The following is a 20,727-nucleotide window of genomic DNA, read 5'->3' as shown; positions in this document are numbered from 1 at the left end:
GCTAAGCTAAATTCATCCATGGTTCAGTACTGCTATTCAGAAAAGAGAGGATCTTCTCCATAGTCTGAATCGCAAGGCTGCCTGAAGCAACTGGGTTCTGAGGGGGGCCGGGGCCTGGCTTTGTACCCCAGCCTGCATCACAGAGCTGGGGAGTCATAGAGGGGTTCTGGGGTGGGGGAGGGGCGGTCTGGAGAGGGCTTGCCACAGCCCACCCCACCAGCCAGCCCCGCCCTGAGCCCTGCCCAGTTGCTGTCCATGTCCACTCTTCCCTCCCTTGTGATGTGAATGTACCCCAGAGAACTTTGTGACCAAGCTATTACCGGAGACCCTTTTACCGTTTGGGGTCCAGGTACTCTACTGCCTTAGGAGTCTGACCCATGTTACCTGGAATTTTGACATTTCCACTCAGGCTCATCGAGTATATCCTCAAACCAACTATCTACAGAATGTTTTTCATTATTTGAACTCTGATATAATACGAAGTTCTTATTCCCTTATTTACTTTTGTGACTTAGATTTTACCCATTTTCCCTGTTCAGTCTGTACTATCTTCAGTCCACACAACTGACTCATCATTGTTCAACAAATGAATTCAAAAACTTTAAAATAAATGAATGTAAAATTAAAATTTCACTTGATTCAGGGGATGCTCACAGCACATATTTTTATGGAGTTAATGAACCTGAAGCATGCTTTGTTCAAATACACATACACACACACATTCTGACAAATCTCTCCAGCATTTCCAACCTCAAGAACCAGCTATTGCCCCCTCTGACTTCAACTACCCCTGCCAGTGCTCATGTCTACACAGCGAAGCCTCATCTCCTCCTCAGATGCCCACGTCTGATGTCCATGTCATTAATAACAAAATCTCTTGGGTTTCACCCATGCTTCCTTACCTTTTGAATGCATGCGTTTTTCCAAAGGGTTGAATAAACGTGTAGGAACAGTCGGTAACACAAATACAAAATCAGGACCCCCACGGCACCCGGAAGGGTGTACGAGGGGTCAAAATCCAAAAAAGCTAAGCTAAATTCATCCATGGTTCAGTACTGCTATTCAGAAAAGAGAGGATCTTCTCCATAGTCTGAATAGCAAGGCTGCCTGAAGCAACAGGGTTCTGAGGGGGGCCGGGGCCTGGCTTTGTACCCCAGCCTGCATCACAGAGCTGGGGAGTCATAGAGGGGTTCTGGGGTGGGGGAGGGCCGGTCCGGAGAGAGCTTGCCACAGCCCACCCCACCGGCCAGCCCCGCCCTGAGCCCTGTCCAGCTGCTGTCCATGTCCACTCTTCCCTTCCCTTGTGATGTGAATGTAACCCAGAGAACTTTCCTGCTCATCCAGCTGTGACTGTTGTAAGGTGAATTATTCAAGCAGCCATATTTTGGTAGATGGAATTTTGGAGTCTTTATTATACAGTTATCAGGCTGCATGCAGTCAGTTGTTACAAAGGACTGCAGCCCCCAAATATACATAATATGGTTAGGAAAGTGGCCAGAGAGGAAAGAAAGAACAAAACAGTACCAACAAACCAACTCAGCTCTGATGGAGTGCTGAATAGGGATGCATGGTGAACAGCCAGGACACGGGAGACAGGACACAAACATGGAGGCACATGGCATGGCATAATGGTGTCTGTGCTGTTCCATGTCTTTTAGCATGTACCTTTTGGAGTAGGGTCACAGGACACTCCCAGTCCCAGGAACTGGACTGACAGGTTCAGTAACCTATCAGCCAAGTGCCTGCCCCTGTCTCCAGGGATCCAGGCATGCCATCACCTGAGAAGGTGGCAGGGCATCACCCTCCTGCGCAGCACCAGGAAGACAAGATGCCAGACCTTACATGGACATACTCAGGTACCAGCAGACCTTTGCATCTAGGGGACATAGGCCTTGATCCTCCATATAGACTGTGCTTAGAGGCTACTCAGAGGCTGGTGATTCAAGCCACTTAGGAAGGTAATCAATGTAGAATCAGAGCAAAGATTTCCTAATGCTATGACATCTGCATTTCTTAGCTCGACATACACATATATATATCCCACTTCAACAACAGTGTCTATCAACACTGAGACAGATTCCTGAAGTGATGTAATGAATAGATAACTGTGATCTACACATAAAAAAGAGCTTGTGAGTTGCTTGGGAAAATCTAAAATTACCATTTGCTTGTTTGTTTTCTTGTATCACAATTTCTGAATGGGATATGTTAGTGGAGCATAATTTGTGTGACACTTAGGGCTGAGAAACAACAAACAGTATTAGTAATAGCCGAGCAATAGCAGTATTACTGATTTTGTTTTGGTTGAAAGTTTTGTCATTTTGTTTACCACAGATTTGTGTGAATGTATGTTTTTAAAAATCTTGCTTAAGGAAATTTTTGTATCCCCTTTATCATTTTTATTTATTTATTTCGGTGCCTGTCCTGGCTTGAACTCAGGGCCGGTGTGTTGTCCCTGAGCTTTTTTTTTTTTTTTTTGCTGAAGGCTAGTGCTCCACCACTTAAGCTCCACTTCTAGCTTTACAGTGGTTAATTAGAGATAAAAGTGTCAGAGTTTCCTGCCTGGGTTGGCTTCACACTACAATCCTCAGATCTCAGCCTCCTGAGTAAGTAGGATTACAGGCGTGAGGTACTGGCACCCTGCTCCATACCCTTAACATTTTTTTAAAAAAAATTTTATTTTTATTTTTTGTGAACATACTGTACAGAGGGCTTACAATTACATGGGAAAGATAATGAGTACGTTTCTTATCAAGCATTGCAGCCTCCTCCTTTGTTTACCCATCATATCCCTTCAAAGCCGCCCCCCCCCCCCCCGCCTTCCCCGCCCCACACCAAAGTTGTAAACTTCGTTTTTGACATGACAACTTGTACTTCTCATTGTTGCATCGGGTCCACCTGTATCCTTAAACGACTTGTTTTTCCCCATCTCCTCCACAAATTATACCGACATCAAATATAGTGAAAGCAGGGGTTATACTGTGGGGGAGGGACATACAAAGCTACAAAGAAATAATCTTATAAATGAGTTAGACACAAATGCATGAAAGAAAAAAACATTTAAATACATATCTAAGGGTTCGTTTTCCTAACATCACATTATCTGACCTTTCTTGCTTGACTCATACATATACTAGATATTGCAAATAAGGGAAATCATGGGACCTATGTTTCTTTGGGCTTGGCTTACTTCACTTAATATAATTTTTTCCAAGCTTTTCCATTTCCTAACAAATGGGGAAATGTCATTCTTTCTGATGGAGGCATAGAATTCCATTGTGTATATACACCACATTTTCTTGATCCATTTATCTACTGAGGGGCATCTGGGTTGCTTCCATATCTTAGCTATGGTAAATAATGCTGCAATAAACATAGTTGTGCTGGTAGCTTTAGTGTGGTCTTGTTTGTAAACATTTGGGTAAATGCCCAAAAGTGGGATTGCTGGGTCATAGGGGAGCTCTATGTGAAGTCTTTTGAGGAACCTCCATACTACTTTCCAAAGTGGTTGAACAAGTTTACACTCTCAACAACAATGCAGTAGGGTTCCCTTCTGTCCACATCCCCTCCAGCATCTGTTGTTGTTAGAGTTCTTGATTATAGCCATTCTAACTGGGGTGAGGTGGTATCTCAATGTTTTGATTTGCATTTCTTTTATGGCTAGAGAAGTTGAGCATTTCTTCATGTGTATATTGGCCATCCTTCTTTCTTCTTCAGAGAAGTTTCTCTTCAAGTCTTTAGGCCACTTATTTATTGGGCAGTTGTTTCTTTGAGGATTTGTTGTTGGGGGATTTAATTTTTTGAGTTCCAAGTATATTTTAGATATGCGATCCTTGTCAGTTGTATGGCTAGTGAAGATCTTCTCCCAATCCGTGGGCTTTCTATTGATCTTGCTAGCTATGTCCTTTGCCATGCAGAAGCTCTGCAACTTCATGCAATCCCATTTGTCCAGCCTTTCTTTGATTTGTTACACACCCTTAACTTTTGCAAAGGAGAATGGCTCCTAGGCTGATTTCCACAGTACGTAGTGTTCCTCTGGTTAAAGGGGTAGACAACTGAAAGGTGTTACTGTTTGAGGAGAAGCTGAATCATGGGTCATATACCTAGTAACTAATTGGGAGTCAGGATGAAAACCTCTCCTATGTTTTTCTAACCATGTCAGTTAGTGATACTCCCTTGCCATATATTTACTTACTTGATTCCTTTTGTTAATTCTCTTTTCAGATATTTTCTCTTAACTTTTTCAATATTACCTAATTCTTTTTTTCTGTTTTGTTTAATTTTTTAAATTGTTATTGTAAAGGTGATACACAGAGGGGTTACAGTTACATGTCAGGTAATGAGTACATTACTTTTTGGACAATGTCACCTCTTCCCTCACTTTCTCCAGTTTCTCCCTCTAGAGAGGAAGTTTCAGGGAAGTGTCTAGCTATAAGAGAGTCTTTTGAAAACTCTAGCTCATGGCCAGGCTCTGGTGACTCATACCTGTAATCCCACTGAGGACCACAGTTCGCAGTCAGCCCAGGCAGGAAAGTCCGTGAGACTAGCTCATGGCACTAGCCTTGAGCAAAAATCTCAGAGACAGCACACAGGTCCTGAGTTCAAGACCCAGGATTGGTACAATCTACACTGTCTCTTGCCTGAGAAAATTGATCTTAAAGGTGTCGGGGTCCAGGGGAGCCAGCAAGACATCTTGGCCATGAGCAGAGAGGTGCATGATTCAGACCTAGACCGAAAGCCTATCCCAGCTTTGGTCAGGCTTTGGAATTGGGCTACAGCAAAATGATGTCAGAATTAATTAATGATCCACGATAAGGCCTCAATGCTTCCAGATCTTTCTCTTAGAGAGCTGTCCTGCCAATGAGCTAAAACTTTGCAGAGAAAATCAGAAATGACTACTGAATTTTTGAGTCTAAGAAACCACTAATTGCAAATGGGACTTAGCATTACACTATCTGTTTTTTGACAGGCAAGAGAAAAAATACTATTAAAATACCTCATATCAGTTGTTAAAGATACTCTAATTTGCAAATGTTAATGTTCTCAGTTGTTACAATTGAGGGGAGAGCTATTAATTTTTTAATACGTTTCTTTATTGTAAAAATACTGTACAGAGAGGTTACTGTTACATGAGCAAGGTAATGAGTACATTTCCTATCAATTTTGTTACCTCCTCCTTTGTTTTCCCCTACCCTCCTTTCCCTCCCCACCTCCACAACTACTGTCTTTTTGTTGTAGTTGTTGTGATGGGGGTGGGGGGGCTTGAACTCTGGGCCTGGGTGCTATCCCTCAGCTCCTCAGCTCAAGACTAGGGTTGTACCACTTGAGTCATAGCGATACTTCTGGTTTTCTGAGTGATTTTATTGGACTTTTCCTGCCCAGGCTGGCTTTAAACCATGATTCTCAGATCTCAAGTCTTCTGAATAGCTAGGATTACAGTCATGGGACACCAGCACCCGCAAGACTGCCTAATTCTGAAACAATGAAAAAAAGTGAGCAAACTTCTTAATCACTAGTTCACTAACAGTTTCATCTTTAGTCCTAACTTTCCAGACTTGCCTCCACAAGAGATACTCTTTTTAAAAAATCTGATGATCCACTCCGTGATGTTTTCTGCCTGATCCCCTCATTCCTCTCAAAGAAAGAGAAAAGGCCCCTCTCCCTCTGCCTCTCTTCCTCCTTCTCTTTCTTTTCTCTCTCATCCTCCCTTTCTCTTTCTTTATCCCTTTCTGTCTGTCTCTCCCTCTATGTCCATCTTGGTCTCTCTATCTGTCTCTGTCTCTCTATCTCCTTCTCCTGCCTTTTTTCCCCGCTTCACCTTTCTTCTCTTTATCTTCCTCTGTCTTTTTCTTCTCTTTTCTGTCTCCTCTCTATGTCATTCTCTATGTCTCTTTTCTTTCTGCCTTCCTTTCTTCCTCTGCTGTCTCTCTGTTTCTGTCTTTCTCACTCCCCCACCTCTTCTCTTCCCTCCCATTAAAGAGTTTTTCAGGCTGAAGGTGAGACAGAGGAGCCAGAGGCTTATGAAGATTCAGTTCACTGGAATGTTTGTCAAACACATCCTGAAACTATTATTGGCAAAAGGAATAGTAGATGACATTTCGGCTTCATGTGTTTGCTCTCTGATACTGCTGTAATGACTTTATGTCACAGTCATGAGTTACCTAGTGTCTCTTCCTGAGGAGCCTGGTAATTGTTTGCTCTTTGATTTATGATCATGGTGAAGTCAAGCTATTGACTGTAGCAGGGATCGCTGCAGAAAAGAAAAATTTACACGAGCAAAAGTCCAGCGTTTCCCACAGTTGTCCCTTGCAATTGGAGTTGTTGTAAGAAGAGCAAGTGGCAGGAGCAGCTGTGGAACTTTCATGGTCTCCATACCTGGTGAAGCCGGGTTTCCAACCCAGCATAGCTGTCTCCAGACAGCAAGACTCAAGTTCTGGCAGCATTACATGGTACAATGGTAGCATAGTAGTGCTGCCAGAACCTGAGTCTTGCTGTCTGGAGATAGCTGCCACCTGTAACTGCAGTCATGCCCTCATCCCATTATGTTACTTACAAGTGAGTCACAAGCCCATTCAAGAGCAGAATTCAGTTCCATATCAGCAAAAGTTCTACAAGAAGATACGTGGTAGGAAAGTACATTGCTGCCATTTTGGGGAAACACCTAACATACCTCTTCCAATATTCAATATTAAATAGAGTCAGTATTTAGAGATGCTTCTAGATGGAAGGATGGATTAAAAAAGAATCTTCACATATTCTGGAGATGGCCAGATACACATCAAGAAAAATTTGGTACACAGTGGTAGCAGTTCTTAAAATTCTGTAATCTGGGGCTGGGAAGGTGGCTCTGGTAGAGTGCTTGCCTTGCATGCATGAGCCCCTGGGTTGGATTCCTCAGGCTCAGAGATCAAGCCCCACGACCCCCTCCCCCAAATTCTGTAATCTAGTTTGTACCCCATTTTGTTTTAAAACTAAACCACATTTTGTGGCTTAAGGAAAAATAATATTTAATTATCCAAAATCAATATTGCCAACTGAGCTAGATTTGTGAAGTAACTTGGCTTTATTGGTTTGTGTGCTTTTATTAGCTATATTAAGGTTTGAATGCAGAGCTTCGTGCTTGCTAGGCAGGTGCTTTATCACTTGAGCTGCACTCCATCCCTTTTTGCTTTATGTGATTGTTTTTCTGATAGGGTTTTTTCTCTCTAGGCTAACCTAAACTGAGATCTTCTATTTAACACTTCCCACATAGCTAAGATAATAGATATATATCATGTCCAGCTTTTTGTTGTTGTTGAGTTGGTATCATGTTTACTTTATTTCCCAGAATGGCCCCAAATCATTATTGTCTGGAGTATCTGGAATTGTAGATGTGAGCCACTGTCTTCAGCCTGGGTGGGTGCAGGTTGGTATTTATATATCTAGATTAGAGAAGATTCAAAAGTGATTCACTGTAATCCAAAATGATCCTGGAAAATCTTCTTCAGTAAGATGATCTCTTAGCAAACTGAGTAACTTCCTGTCGGTGTGGGCATGTTTTGAGAGGCATATTAATACACTTTTCCATTTTCTGAGGTTCCGGTTCCAACCTAAGGAGCTTTCATCTAAGCTCTTAGAAGAGGTTTTTCTTTGTTGTTGTTTTAAGGTACTATATGATTTTTTTGTTTCTTTTGTATGTTTTTCCCGCTGTGGGATATTCCCTATTGTCACGGTATTTGATTTTGGTACCCTGATATTGCATATACATTTATTGGAATTAGGGAAAGGGAACAACAAAATGGTGAGATAGAGGACAAGGGGGAAACCAATGCACCAGCCATATACACAAAACAATACGTTGGAAATGATCTGTTCAGAATGCAGGGGGGCGAAAATTGGGAGGGAGTAGGAGAAAAATGAGAGGAGTAACAAGTTTGACAAGAAGTGTACTTATTGGGGCTGGGAAGGTGGCTCAGTGGTAGAGCGCTTGCCTTGCATACATGAGGCCCTGGGTTCGATTCCTCAGCACCACATAAGCAGAAAAAGCCAGAAGTGGTGCTGTGGCTCAGGTGGCAGAGCGCTCGCCTTGAGCTGAAGAGCTAAGGGACAGCGCCCAGGCCTAGAGTTCAGGCCCCATTACCTACAAAAAAAAAAAAAAAGAAAGAAATGTACTTATTATGTTACTTACGTAACTGTAACCCCTCTGTATAGCACCTTGACCATAACAAAAAAAGAAAAAAAGAACACATAGCATGTGCTGAGTGCCAGAGGCTGGTGTCCGCAGTCCTCGCTACTCAGGATACTGAGATCTGAGGATTGCGGTTCAAAGCCAGCTCTGGTTGGAAAGTTCAAGAAATTCATCTCCAATTAATTACTGCCCCCGTCCCCCCCAAGGCTGGAAGTGGAGTTGGGGGTTCAAGTGGTAGAATGCTAGCTTTGAGCAAAAATGCTCAGGGACAGCTCCCAGGCCTTGACTTCAAGGTCCAGGACCGGACGGACACACACACACACACACACACACACACACACACACACACCACACACACACACACACACACACACACATACACCACACACACACACACACACACACACACACACACACACATGCATGCACACTATAGCATATTTTTCCTGCTCTGTACCAGGTCTTCCCTGTTAGTCCTTTTGAGTAAACTGTTATCAATCCAATAAGACCCTCTTGTGTCTAACAACTTACCACACAACCCTTTTTCTTCTGTCTATACAAAATCTACTTATTTTATCCATATCAATGGCATTTATGAATGCTATATGAAGTATTATATATATAATATATATACTTTTTATTCAATTGTTTTGCATTTAATTAAATTTTAGATTCACCATCAAATTGAGAAGTATCATTGTTCTGATTACTATAGTTTTGTAATATGTTTTGAAATCTAACTTTGTTCTTGTTTTTCATATTGTGCTGGATATTTTGACTCAATATAAACTTTACAATCAGTTTGTAGCTATCCACAAAATAACATGCTAGGATTTTGATTGAGATTGAGTCAAATGAAAAAAAAATTAGGAAAAAATGGTAATGAACATGGAATACCTTTCTGAATTCTTTAATCAGTTTAGTTTTATTGTTTTCTTTTTTTGGGGGGGTCTGGTCATGGGGTCTGAACTCTGGGCCTGGGCACTGTCCCTCAGCTCTTCAGCTCAAGGCTAGCACTCTACCACTTGAGCCACAACACCACTTTTGCTTTTTTTTCTGCTTATGGGGTGCTGAGGAATCGAACCCAGGGCCTCATGCATGCAAGGCAAGCGCTCTACCACTGAGCCACCTTCCCAGCCCCAGTTTTATTGTTTTCTATATAGAGACTATGCATATATCTTATTAAGTATACCTAAGTGTTTCATTCTTTTAGATGTGATGATAATGGTGTTGTGTTATTAATCTCAAATCTTATTCATCATTGAAACATAAACAACAAATTGACTTTTTACATATTAACTGTATACTGTAACTTTCTTGTAATTATTAATTCAGGAAGATTATTTTCTTTTTATTGTTCATTCTTTTGTATTTTCTGCATAGATGATTAAATTATCTTAAATAGCTACTCTTTCCTTCCCAATAGATATACTATTAATTTACTTTTCTTGCCATATACATTAGGATTTTTTTTTTGGGTCCGGTCGTGGGGCCTGAACTCTGAGCCTGGGCGCTGTCCCTCAGCTCTTCAGCTCAAGGATAGCACTCTACCACTTGAGCCACAGCGCCACTTTCCAGCTTTTTTCTTTTTGCTTATGTGGTGCTGAGGAATCGAACCCAGGGCCTCATGCATGCAAGGCAAGCGCTCTACCACTGAGCCACCTTCCCAGCCCCTACATTAGGATTTTTAATGCCATGCTGAAAAGCTATAATGAGATAGACCACCTTTGTCTTGTCCCTGATCTTGGTGGGAAAGCTTCAAGTTCCTCATCATGAAGATGATATTAGCCATAGACTTTTGTATATATTATTCCTAAGTTGAGGAAGTTTTCACTGTTTATACTTTACTGGGTTGTATTATCATGAAAGAGTGTTGGATTTTGTCAAACTTTTTTTCTGCCTCTGATGATAAGTTCTCCCATCCTGTATGCTGTGTCTTTGGTCTAGTGACATTTTGTTCAGTGCAGAAGTCTGATGCAATCATATTTGTCAATCCTTGCCCTTATTTGCTGAACTACTGGACCTGTATTATGAGGTTATTGCCTGTGTGTCTATGTTCCACTATTTCCCCATTTTCTCACCCTCTTTCCTCCCTCCCTTCTGTTATTTCTTTCCTTTCCTTCCTTCTCCTCCTTCCTTCTCCCTCTCCCTTCCCCTCTCCTCCCCTCCCTTCTCCCATCTCTGAAATCTCCAAGCTGGCCTTTCTTCTAGATAATAGGATGATTTTAGCCCCCACCTAATTACTCTCTTACATACTGAAACAATCTCTCCAAAAGGCCATTGGGTAAGACATACTCAGGATGGTGTACAATTTGTTTAAATGGCTAAATTCTCAAAAATTTAACCTACACACAGGGATGGTTTAACATACCTAAGTCAATAAATGTAATCCAGCATATCAACAGAGCCAAGGTCAAGAATCACATGATTATCGCCACAGACGCAGAAAAGGCCTTTGGTAAAATTCAACATTCATTCATGCTAAAAGCTCTGGAGAAAATAGGAATAGAAGGAACATTTCTAAGAACAATAAAAGCCATTTATGACAGACCAATAGCCAATATTATACTTAATGGGGAAAAGCTACAACCAATCCTCCTAAAAACAGGAACAAGGCAAGGATGCCCACTGTCTCCACTCCTCTTCAACATAGTCCTAGAACCCTTAGCCAGGGCAATAAGGCAAGAAAAAGACATTAGAGGGATCCGCATAGGGAAAGAAGAAGTTAAACTATCCCTTTTTGCAGACGACATGATACTATACCTCCACGATCCCAAAAACTCCATCCCCAAACTTTTAGAAATCATAAGTCACTTCGGCAAAATAGCAGGATACAAAATAAACCCACAAAAATCAGTTGCCTTCCTATACACTGATAACACACAGGAAGAGAGGGAAATAAAGGGAGCAAACCCATTCACAATAACCTCCCAAAAAATAAAATATTTAGGAATTAACCTAACCAAAGATGTAAAAGAACTATTTAATGAGAACTATAAAAAGTTAAAGAAAGAAATTGCAGAAGACACTAGGAAATGGAAAGACCTCCCATGCTCCTGGATAGGCCGACTTAATATAGTAAAGATGGTGATACTTCCAAAACTAATATACAAATTCAATGCAATTCCTATTAAAATCCCAATGACGTACATCACTGAAATATAGAAAACAGTTCAAAAATTTATATGGAACAACAAAAGACCTAGAATAGCCAAAACAATTCTAGGGGATAAAGACAATATGGGAGGGCTATCCATGCCGAACTTCAAACTCTACTACAGAGCTATAATAACAAAGACAGCATGGTACTGGCACAAAAACAGACCTGAAGACCAATGGAACAGAATAGAAGAACCAGATATAAATCCACAGGCCTACAGCCAGCTGATATTCGACAAAGGAGCCAAAGACATACAATGGAAGAAACACAGCCTCTTCAACCGCTGGTGCTGGGAAAACTGGGCAGCCACATGCAGAAAACTAAAAGTGGACCCCAGCCTATCACCATGCACCAACATCAACTCAAAATGGATTAAAGACCTTAACATTAAACCTGAATCTCTGAAACTACTGCAGGACAGAGTAGGAGAGACACTTGAACTAATAGGCACAGGAAGGAACTTCCTGAACAGAGTACCAGGGTCACAACAAGTTGGAGAGAGACTCGACAAATGGGACTACCTTAAAATAAAAAGCTTCTGCACAGCTAAATCTATCGCAACTAAGCTAGAAAGACAACCAACTAATTGGGAAAAAATATTTACCAGCAATATATCAGACAAGGGGTTAACATCCAGTATACACAGGGAACTCAAGAAACTAATCCCTCCCAAACCTAACAAACCAATTACTAAATGGGCAAGGGAACTAAAGAGAGACTTCTCAGAAGAAGAGATAAAAATGGCAAAGAAACACATGAGGAAATGTTCATCATCCCTGGTGGTGAAGGAAATGCAAATAAAGACAACCCTGAGATACCACCTTACCCCAGTCAGAATGTCCCACATCCACAAATCAGCCAACGACAAATGCTGGAGGGGATGTGGAGAAAGAGGAACCCTATTACACTGCTGGTGGGAATGTACACTTATACAACCACTTTGGAAAGCAGTCTGGAGGGTCCTTAGAAAGCTAAAGATTGACCTCCCTTACAACCCAGTCATACCACTTCTAGGCATCTACCCTGAACAACAGGAACCAATATACAAGGACACGTGCACCTCCATGTTTATTGCAGCACTGTTCGCAATAGCTAGGATATGGAAACAACCTAGATGCCCCACCACAGATGAATGGATCCAAAAATTGTGGTATCTATACACAATGGAATATTATGCAGCCATTAGAAATGACAAAATAATGGCATTTGCAGGGAAATGGATGGAGCTAGAAGGAATCATGTTGAGCGAGGTAAGCCAAGAACGAAGAGACAAACGGTACATGGTCTCCCTGATAAGTGGATGCTAAATCCAAAATGTTAGGTGATATGACAAAACTAACAGGACTTAAGAAACAAAGAACTCCTGCTCATCTGGTTGAACCACTACTAAATATCCCCATGCTGCTGATCACAAATATGGTATATAACATGTGAACACTGTTATATATTACAGACTGTGGTAGATAATTTGCTCCAGGGAAGTTAGAATGAACTTGTGACTTTGAAATTATGTAATCATTTAATCACAATCAAAAAAAAAAAAAAAAAACCTCGGGGAAGGGAGGGAGGGAGGGGATGGTAGGGGGAAAACAATGGAGGGGGTAACAATGTTCAAGAGGAAGTGTACTCATTACCCATTACCTCACTCATGTAACTGTAACCCTCTGTATAGTAGCTTTACAATAAAAAAAAAAATTTAACCTACAGAATTGGCATAGATGTTTCTTTGCCCCTGTGTAATAATGCCTCTCATCACAGTTCCTTTTTCTTTGTGAGTTAAAATTTATATTTGGCGAAATAGCCATAAATGTGGTATTGGTTGACACACTTGTACAGCTGTGTGGCGCCACTGCCTCTGGATAGAGAGCATTTCAGCCAGTATAACCAGCACCACCACAGCAGCCAGTACAAGCTGCCTTGGACGCCATGCTCAGTCCCCAGCTGGAAGCTCCTGATCTGAGTTCTCACACTGTGAGTTATTTTTGCCTTCCTGGCAAATAACACTTTTAAGGTTACAAAATATTTGGAGATTATAAAGTATATAAACCATGTCTACAGATATCATTTTTATTTAAATATTATCTTCTCAGTTAATTAAAAGTGCTTTATAAATATAATTTTAATGGCCATGTTGGCTGTTTGGACAAACACCTATGGGGCTTGAATGACTTCTTTCCCCTGATGGAATCTATGACCTCAGAAGGGGAGCTGGCACCAGTAAACCATCCTATAAGAAGAATGGCAGGGCTGGGAAGGTGGCTCAGTGGTAGAGCGCTTGCCTTGCATTCATGAGGCCCTTGGTTCGATTCCTCAGCACCACATAAGCAAAAAGAAGAAAGCTGGAAGTAGTGCTGAGGCTCAAGTAGTAGAGCCTTGAGCTGAAGAGCTGAGGGACAGCGCCCAGGCCCAGATTTCAGGCCCCACAACCAGACTTCCCCCCCCCCGCCCCGTCCCCCCCGCAAAAAAAAAAAAAAAAAAGAATGACAGCCTGTGCCTACACAGAACATGCTGGTTTTAATTGTCTGGTCATTTTCTTCCTTCTCCTTTGGCCCATCTGTTTACACTGTGGGAGCTGGTTTCTATGGTGGTGGTGTCAGAGTATTTGCTTCACCTGCTGTCTTATTATTAACTAAATCTCCTTCTGATCACTCCCTGTTCTGAAGCATTTCTAATGAATGCTCCCTGTTTTCATCTCCCAGGAGCTGAATGTGTATCCTGGATTTGCAGGAGACAAGGTCCTGGGTCCAGGCAGGGGCCAGCCCTATGCAGACTAGTTGATAGTAGTAGACAGGTTGCTATGGGGCCACAGATGTGGGCTTCATGGCTCTTATTCAAGGTACCTCATCAAAGTTTATCTGTCATTTCCCCATTGTAATTGCATATAGTAATTTAAGTTTTCTCACACAGACACATTGAATGTTTCTTGCAATTTCTTTCCCTAGCTTTATGGGCACCATGAAGACTCTCAGAGAATGGTTTCTTTTACTGATTTCCTCTATTGCTTGGTTTATATGCATCATTTGGAGATTTTTTAAAAATAGATTCTTGTTCAGGCAAGAATAATTTTCTTTTTTAAAAAATTTATTTATTTTTATTTTTATTTTTTATTGTGAACATACTGTACAGAGGGGTTACAATTACATGGGCAAGATAATTAGTACATTTCTTATCAAGCATTGCAGCCTCCAAGAATAATTTTCTTAAGGAAAAAAAATTATTGGTTAATTCATGGAAACTCTAAGGAAATACTATTTAAAACCAATAACTAATAGGTGTCTAAAGAAAAATGTCTAAAGATCAATAGTCTCCCCTTTCTTCCCTTCCCTCTTTCCCTTCCTTCTGATCATTCTGACCAAATATTCCCACCAAGATTTCACAGTACTATATTTGGAGGATGTTTCCTTGACACAGATAGAAATGTCATCCTGATCTTGTTTCTGAAAGGTGTTTTAACCTCATTAATTAAGCAACCTCTACTGCTGTTCAGTAAAGCTCTCTTGAGAGTGAAGGGTCTTTGATGAGTGAAATTTCCCTAATGGCATCAGACTCCCATCAGAAAGCATCACAACACGCATTGCCACACCCTCAGGATTCCATTGCTTAGCCTAAAGCTACTTCAACAAGAATTTGATCAACCTGTGTCAATATTAGCCTGCAAATATTTGGAACTAGAGAAAAAATCAAGTCACTTCAGCAATTCTGGAATCTAAGGAAAGAGGATGGAGTTTTAATTCATAATAGTATAAATACATATCGTATATGAATTTGGGTTTCCTACACCGATTGCCAGTTTTAATACTTCCTTTTCCTGTACATCTCACCAGGCTTTTAAAGGGTTTATTATATGAATACTGTATTCATGCGCAGACAAAAAGAACTGTAAAGGTTTTTTGTATCTTTTTTTTTTTTTTGGCTGGTCCTGGGGCTTGAATTCTGGGTCTGGCCACTGTCCATAAGTTTTTTTGCTCAAGGCAAATGCTCTACCATTTGAGCCTTAGCACAGCTTTTGGTGGCTTCCTCTTTCCCTCCTCTTCTTTTGGAGTAATTTATTGGAGATAAGAGTCTTACAGACTTTCCTGCCTGGGCTAGCTTGGAACTCTGATCCTCAGCTCTCAGCCTCCTGGGTAAGGAGGATTACAGGTGTGAGCCACCGGTGCCTAGCTGTAGTTTTAATGGATTCATCTTCAAGCCTCAGTTATTATAAGTATTTCTATCTTGTGTCATCAATGCCTTTAGCTTTTCTGTTTGTTTTCTGTTTAAAGCAAATCTCAAATATATTGTTTTACCCATAAACACTGCATTTAACCTTATGATATGAAAAGAACTAAAGTAAGTACTAATGCGTTGAAAGTACTAACGTATCATATTTTATTAGGTTATCATAAAAGTTTGGTAATTATCTGCTCACAATTGAGCAGATTTTTTTTTAGAGAAAAAGTTGTGTCTCGCTAAATGACATTTTCAATGACTACTCCATAGTGGCAAGTGATTTCTACAAATATCCAGCCCAACTTCATTATGCTATATGTATGAACATAACAAGTGAAGTTATGTCCTTGGGTACTACACTTTAGTTACTAGAAGAAGCTCTCTTCTTTAGTTTTTGTCCTCTCTGTGAACCAATTAAAAGAGGTTGAAGGTGGCCAGAAGGAAGTGGTCACTATAGATGTATATTAAAGATGATTTTTTTATGGGGCTTGAACTCTGGGCCTGAATGCTGTCCCTCAGCACTTCAGCTCAAGGTTAGTGCTCTACCATTTGAGCCACAGTGCCACTTCTGGTTTTCTGGTGGTTTATTGGAAATAAGAGTCTCACAGACTTTCCTGCCCGGGCTGGCCTTGAACTGTGATCCTCAGATCTTAGCTTCCTGAGAAGCTAGGATGACAGGCATGAGCCACCGGTGCCTGGCTCAAAGACGACTTTTTATTCAGACGTTTTGGTACTTGGGACCTTGTTGATCTGGAGAAAATGCCCTTTCTAGGGTAAAGACTTACCTCAACTAGTCAGGGCCTATGCTGTAAAGGCTGTGGAAATTATTCAAATTAACCCATTCTAAATTGCTTTTTTACCTCAATGGTTCTTTCCATAAAATTCACTCTGTTGGCTCTTGCCCGTGTTTTTCCTTGGCTCTATCTGCCTCCTGACCAAACTTGGTGCTCCTGTATGTGTTCCCAGTGTGGTAAGCATTAGTAACTAGCCCTTCAACTAATGAATAAACAAAATGGAGCATATCCATACAATAAGATATTTGGCCACAAAAGGAATGAAGTTCAAGTCTATGCTATACGGTAGATGAACCTTGAAAGTACTATGCTAAGTTAACATTATGCTAAGAAAAGATATAGGACGCGCATAGAAGACAGAGAAAGGAAGGAATTCATTTTGTTCAGGAACTGAGGAGGAAGATGGAATGGAAAGTAATTTGCTATTGTGTGCAGGGCAGGATTTTCAAAACATTCTGGACTTAGTGGTGACGGTTGCACAGCTTTGTGAATATCAGTGTATTGTATACTTTATTTTTAGCTCTTGATGTTTTATTCTTCTCATATTAGCATATATTAATGTACACAATAATGGGTTACATAATGACATTTTATGCGTGTACATAATGTACTTTGACCATATTCACCCCCATCATCATTTCTTGGCTTCCTGCCACAGATCTCCTTTCTCCTCCCAAATAATGCCCTTTCTACTTCAATATTTTCATCTTAAAATCTAGGTGTTTTTCTATGAGAGAAAATATGCTTTTTCCAAATCTGACTTATTTTTATCACCATAATTATATTCAGGTCCACCCATTTTCCTGTAAATAACATTTTTTTGTTCTTTATTATTGTGAATAATTCTCCCTGTGTTTCACACACACACACAACACACACACACACACACACACACACACAACACATACATACAAATATTTCCTTTATGTCCCCACCAATATTGAGTTCTTTTTTTCTTTTTCTTTTTTTTTTTACATCTAGAATCTGCTATTTGTGTTTTTTCCTTCTGATAATAGTTATTTTGGCTGAGATGAGATAGAATCTCAATGTAGATTTGATGGCTAAAGATCCTGGACTTTAAAATGTATTTGTTGGCTACTTATACTTTTTTTTTTTTGTCAGTCCTAGGACTTGAATTCAGGGCCTGGGCACTGTCCCTGAGCTTCTTTTGCGCAAAACTAGAGCTCTACCACTTGAGCCACAGTGCCACTTTCAGCTTTTTCTGTGTTTGTGGTACTGAGGAATCAAACCCAGGGCTTCATGCATGCTAGGCACTCTACTACTGAGCCACATTCCCAGCCCCCAAGTTGTACTTTTAAGAACTGTCTGTTTCATTCATTTGACCATTTATTGATGTTTTTTATTTGCTGTTTCATTTTTGATTTTTTTTTGGGGGGTCTGGTCGTGGGGCCTGAACTCTGGCTGGGCACTGTCCCTCAGCTCTTCAGCTCAAGGCTAGCGCTCTACCACTTTAGCCACAGTGCCACTTCCGGCTTGTTTTCTTTTTGCTTATGTGGTGCTGAGGAATGGAACCCAGGGCCTCAGGCAGGCAAGGCAAGCGCTCTACCACTGAGCCACCTTCCCAGCCCATGATTTTGTTTTATATTATGGATATGAGTCCCCTGCAGATCAATTAAACTACCTGAGCATTTTTCACACATTTACTACAGATGCATTTACTAAAGATATCTGCCTTTATACTTATAGATCACTGGGCCTGCAAATTTCTATTTAATTTGTAAATCAGACATTCTTCCATTTCCATTTTCTGTACTACAATGTCACCCTTCCTTTTCTTTTTTCTTTTTTCCAAGTGTCAGGATTTGAACTCAGAGCCTAGCATTCAGCTGGCAGTCTACCATTTCTGTCAGCCCTCCAGACTGATTTTTTTGCTAAACATTTTGAGGATGGAGTCCCATATCCTTTTCTGCGTAAGCTGGCTTCAAACTCTGATTCCCTGAATCTCAGCCTCCTGAAAAGTTAGAATTATAGATATAAACCACTGGCTCCCACTCATCCTTTCTTCTAATTATGCTGCTATCCATTATTCCTTTCATAATTTATGCAGCAGTTGATAACGGGTAAATTTTCAGTTGATAGAAGGTACATTTGTCAGAGTCCAATAGATTTTTTTTTTTTTGGGTCCGGTCGTGGGGCCTGAACTCTGGGCCTGGGCGCTGTCCCTCAGCTCTTCAGCTCAAGGCTAGCGCTCTACCACTTGAGCCGGAAGGGCTTGTTTTCTTTTTGCTTATGTGGTGCTGAGGAATGGAACCCAGGGTCTCATGCATGCAAGGCAAGCGCTCTACCACTGAGCCAGCTTCCCAGCCCTCCAATAGATTTTTTAAACAATTGTTATGCAGAAAGGGCCTACCATTTCATAAGCAAGTACATTTCCTCTTTGGGGGGAATATCATCTTTCCTTTTCCTTTCCCTCAATCCAACATATTTTTATATAAGAAAGATAGTCAAAACAAATAGCAAGGAAGATGCAGTAAGTTTACTTCATTGCTACCTGCGTCTAATTTCAATTTGGGTCTAACCCTCGTGTCTAGATCCTATTACAAATGGCAATTGCCTTTCTGTTTTTGTCTGTCTTAGTGACTGCCTGTTTTGCTTGTTGCTATTGGTTTTACTGTTCTCTTTTTAAAAAATTTTAGACAGGGTCTTTCTTTGTGACTCAGCCTGGCCTCAAGCTTGAGACCATCTTGTCTCAGACTCCTGAGTGCCAGAGTTGCAGGGTACACCACTAAGCCCAGCAGTTTCTGCTGTTAATCTGTAAATAATCTGTATGAAGATGAGCGTTATGACCCCTTTGATCTGCTTACTATACGTATTTGAGCTCTAAGCCTAGCTGACTGTAGTGGAGAGTGAATACAGAGTGTGCTGTGGCAGGCGGTAAGCCACTGTGAGATGCCAACTTCAGTTTGTGCCTTTGAGGCAAGAGCAGCTACCTCCCCAGCCTGACCTGGGACTACAGAAGCGTGTTACTCATTTGGAACCAGAGTTTTCTCTGCGTAGCCATGGCAGGGGGCTTCCGTGAATGATTGATAAGTTTATTCCATTTTCCAATTAGGAAATTACCTTCATTTTCAAGATGGCCTGTGCCATATAACTGGCAAAGCTTTCTAAGAAGTGAACACTGCCAACTGGCAGAATGAAGATACTTCTCTCCATTCAGGCTTCCTTCCTAAAGCCAAGATCACACTAATTAAAGTACAGAATGCCTCCAGTGTTATGAGTTTTTTGGGCCACATTTTCAATATCTTCCTGACAATGAGAGTCCCAGCTCTGTTTCCTGGTAACCATGGCAACATCCCCATTTCATTCGTCCTCCTGGCACTCTCTTAGGATCATCTAGTGGATGCCTACTCAGAGTCTTCCATTTATATTTTACTTCCCTGCCTTGAAACATTCAGTTGACTCAAATGTAAATTAATTCAGTGACAGCACAGTTTTTAAGGCACCCAAGCCAGTACTTCAGTTTATGGAGAGGTGATTTAGGAGATAAATATATGATAGGCATTCATGTGTCTCGTTGCTTTACGACAACTCTTGGAATCACAGGTGCCCCTGAGTAGAGCTGGCCTAGTTTAGCAAGACCTACTCTATTATGAGAGGAAAGAAGGTTTCATTCTAACAGTGATGGGAAGTTCCACTGCTGGCTAACTTAATCTGAGAGAAATGCATTTCATAAACATGAAACCTGCCCTCGTGATCTTCCCTACATGAGTGGATGTGTTTTCTTTTTTTTTTTTTCCCGGTTGTGGGGCCTGAACTCTGGGCCTGGGCGCTGTCCCTCAGCTCTTCAGCTCAAGGCAAGCGCTCTACCACTGAGCCACCTTCCCAGCCCCTGGATGTGTTTTCACCCAATGGAAGTGAGTGTCTGCATTTTGTGGTGCAACCACCATCGTTTTTGTCAAGACTGAGAGCGAGCCAGAACCGAATAGCACAGTGAGACGACAGCGGAGTCCTGTCTGCTCATTTGCTAACCGACTGCTACAAATGAGAATCACATGACAGTCTCTGTGCGAAGCAATCCGACTTCTAACTCATAAAGCACCCAGGGTGGGGGAAACCATTTTATGTTTACATACATAATGGGAATCACTTTCATTTAATTTGAGAGGAAGAATTGATGTGGACTTTGGAGTACAATTCTCAGGTCCAAACCACAGCTCTTTTCTTAGCTGTGTGACCTTGGTTAAGTTATCTAAATTCTTCTGGAAAACACCAACACCAGGGCCAGAAAGGAGATGAAATGGGGTAATGTAGGAAAGGATTTAGGAGCTGAGCAGATAAAAACACACTGCTCAGGCTTATTTGCTCATATTTCTATTAAAGTTTTCTTTATTCCAAGAAATATGGATTAGTTTTTACCAATAAACTCTTGTTACTGA

This window comes from Dipodomys spectabilis, unplaced genomic scaffold (genome assembly GCF_019054845.1).
Source record: "Dipodomys spectabilis isolate Male_0828 unplaced genomic scaffold, ASM1905484v1 ptg000335l, whole genome shotgun sequence".
Lineage (NCBI taxonomy): Eukaryota > Metazoa > Chordata > Mammalia > Rodentia > Heteromyidae > Dipodomys > Dipodomys spectabilis.
The sequence above is the reverse complement of the archived record's forward strand: the minus strand, read 5'-3'. Positions refer to the sequence as shown.